We start from the raw sequence: 3,559 nt of genomic DNA on the forward strand, positions 1-3,559 counted from the left end.
AAAGAAGAGGAGGGAGAGGAGGAAAGAGAAAAAAGAGAAGAAATCAACACTCTCCAGAGCATTGTAGAGCAAGATCCAGTCTTCTCACATAACTAAAACAAAGAAAGTGTCCAGTAATGTTGGAAAAATCCAACATTACTCGGCATAGCAAGAACCAGGAAAATTGACCAAATCTTAAGGGAAAAGGCAATCAAAAGATGCTAACCCTGAGATGACCCAAATGCCGGAATTATCAGAAACCTAAAAGCAGTTGTTCTAATTATTCACGAAATAAAGCTGAACAATCTTGAAAAGTTTTGGCAAAGAAAGACAAACTGTAACAAAGAATCATTAAATGAGATGTGGTATCCTCGATTGAATCCTAAAACAACTATAACAAAAAGGACATTAGTGTATAAACTAGTGAAATCTGAATAAAGTCTGGAGTTTAGTTAACAGTGATAAACCAATGTTGGCGTCTTAGTTTTGACAAACATCATGGTACGTGATAATGTAAAATATTAACATTAAGGAAAACTGAGTGAGGGGTATTTGAAAACACTATTAACTTCGCAACATTTCTATCAGTGTAAAATTTTATTTTAAAAAAAAAAACAGTTTATTTTCGAATCAAACCAAAATTTTAGAACTGAGAAGCAAAGTATCAGATACAGAAATTTCAGTGTGCGGGCTAATAGAATGAAGATGCTATTTAAAAGAAAGTGTCAGTGAACTTGAAAACAGCAATAGTAATTACCTAATCTGAAGAATTTAGGGAAAAGAATTTAAAAAAAAAATGAGTGCCTGAGGGACTTGTTAGATATTATCAAAAGGTCTAACACTTACTGAAATTTCTGAAAGAAGAGGAAGAGATTGGTGCAGAAAAAAAAACTAACTACTGTTTTGAGGTATGATTGACATAAACCCCTACAGACATTTAATGTATTAAATTATAATCTACAAATTAAATTATAATGTCATCATTTAAGTTACTAATTATAGATAATTGATGTGTTTGGAGCTAAGTGTACACACGTGCCACTGACATCACTATCAAGCCATAACTTTATCCATCACCTCCAAAAGTTTTCTGTCCATTTTTCGTTTTTTTTCTCCTTTTGCGGTAAGAGCACTTTACATAAGATCTACCCTCTTAGCAAGTTTTAAGAAAATATCCAATACAATATTGTTAATCATAGGCCCTATGTTTTATAGTAGATCTCCAGAATTTATTTATTTTGAATGGCCCAAAATTTGCAGTTTCTACTATAATCCAAAACAGTTTTTAGAAAGAATTATGGCTAAGCCCAAATATGTCAAAAGACACAAATTTACAGGTTCAAGGGGGTAGAGAACTTCAAACAGGATAAACTCAAAGAAAAGCACACCCAGACACATCAGAATCAAATTACTGAAAAACGAAGATAAAAATATTAAAAGCAGCCAGAGAGAAATTATGCCTTACATGAAGGGGAATCATGACTGAAGATTTTTCATCAAAAACAATGGTGGTCAAAAGACAGAGAAACAAAACATCTTTAAAAATATGCAAGGAACTGACAACTCGGAATTCTAAATCTAGCAAAAATATTTTTCAAGGATGAAGGCAAAGACATACTCAGAAGAAGAAAAAAATTAATTAATCACCAGCACAACTGCTCTAAAAGAAATATGCAAGAATGTTCTCCAGACAAAAGGAAAGCGACACTAAGATAAAACTTGGAACATAAGAACATCAGAAAAAGTAAATAACTGGGAAAAATAATAGAAAACTTTTCTTAAGTACTTTAATATATGTATAACTTTAAAAAGCAAACATGACATTGTCAGAGATTTAATGTATGTAGATGAAATGCATTTGACAACTATAACATGGAGAAGGAAACAAGGTAAAGATGGTTATGTGATTATAAGCCTTCTATATTTTACATGCAGTTGTAAAATATTAACTCTAAATAGACTGAAAGGTTTGGTTTGTATATCCCTAAAGCAACAACAAAAAGTAAAAGATGTAGTCAAAAAGCCAATAGACAAAATAAATGGAATACTATAAAAAGTTCAAATAATTCAAAAGAAGGCAGAAAAAAGAACAGAAGAAAAATGAGAAAGATAGAAAAATAATAAAATGGTAGACCTAAATTCAACTATAGCAATAATTGCATTCAATTCGAATGATCTAAACACAGCAATTAAAAACAAATATTACCATGTTGGAATGGGGGGAAAAAAGACTCAATTAGGTACTGCCTATAAGAAATGTACCTTAAATGTATTTGCATAAGGACCAGCGAACTGACCCATAATCTGTTTTAAGGAGTGTTATTTACATTTTATCAGGGTCATGAAGAAGGGGAGGAAGAAAACGAAGAGGAGACAAACCATATGTGGTCAGAAAGTCTAAAATATTTACTTACTGGCCCTTTATACAAAGTTTGCTGGCTCCTCATATTAATAGATTAAATTTAAAAAGATATACCAACACAAATCAAAGCAGAAATGGCTACAGTAATGTCAGACAAAGAAGACTTCAGAACAAAAGAAGCCACCAGGTATAAATAGGGCCATTTATATAATAATAAAGAATCAGTTCACCAAGAAGACATAATCCTAAATAGGAATGACAGAGTACCAAATAACATGAGACAGAAAGTGACAGAACTAAAAGAAATAGACAAATCCACAGTTATATTTGCAGACGTCATCATTGCTTTTTCAGTAATCAACAGAACAATAAGTAGACAGAAAATCTACAAGGGTATGGAAGACCTGAGCAACACTATCGATTTGACCTAATTGACATTTATAGACCACTCTAGCCAACAGTAACAAAATACTTATTCTTTTCAAGTGCAAATGGAACATTCACCAAATTAAATCATATTCTGGAACATTAAAACTTTAAAAGAATTGAAGTTAAACAATGTGTATTCTCTGGCTATAATGGACTTAAAAATTAACATATCTGAAAAATCCACAAATATTTAGAAATCAACACACCTTTAACCTGTGGAACAAAGAGGAAGTATAAAATAAATAATCTAAAATTCCACTTTAGAAACCAGGAAAAGAGCAAATTAAACCCAAAGAAAGCATAAGGAAAGAAAGAATAAAGAACAGATTATTATAATTGAAAACAAATAGAAAATAAGTGAAACCAAGTTAGTTATTTCAAAAGACCAATACACTCAATAACTCTCTAGGCAGACTGACCAAAATAAAAAGAGACAGATTATAAATGTCAGAAGTGAAAGATGGGTCTATGGCCATGCCACCCTGAACAAGCCCGATCCCGTCTGATCTCGGAAGCTAAGCAGGGCCAGACCTAGTTAGTACTTGGACGGGAGACCACCTAGGAAGACCAGGTGCTGTAGGCGTAAAAAATAAAAAAATAAGAGATTGTTAGCTGACAAGGTCCTTGCAATCTGTGAGGTCAACCAAGGGTTGCCTCGCCTAAAAAATAAAAAAATAAAAATAAATAAAAAATAAAATAAAAGATGGGATATCCCTTCATATGCTAGAAATATTAAAAGGAAAATAAGATGGTCTCTTTATGCCATAAATTCAACAATTTAGACAAAGT

The 3,559-nt window shown here is 32.0% G+C and overlaps 1 pseudogene; it reads left to right on the top strand.

Annotated features, from left to right (window-relative positions):
- The first annotated feature begins 3,234 nt into the window (after window positions 1–3,234).
- On the top strand, window positions 3,235–3,353 carry LOC120604040 (uncharacterized; annotated as a pseudogene).
- Window positions 3,354–3,559: the final 206 nt, after the last annotated feature.

This window comes from Pteropus medius, unplaced genomic scaffold, assembly GCF_902729225.1.
Source record: "Pteropus medius unplaced genomic scaffold, Ma_sr-lr_union100, whole genome shotgun sequence".
Classification (NCBI taxonomy): domain Eukaryota; kingdom Metazoa; phylum Chordata; class Mammalia; order Chiroptera; family Pteropodidae; genus Pteropus; species Pteropus medius.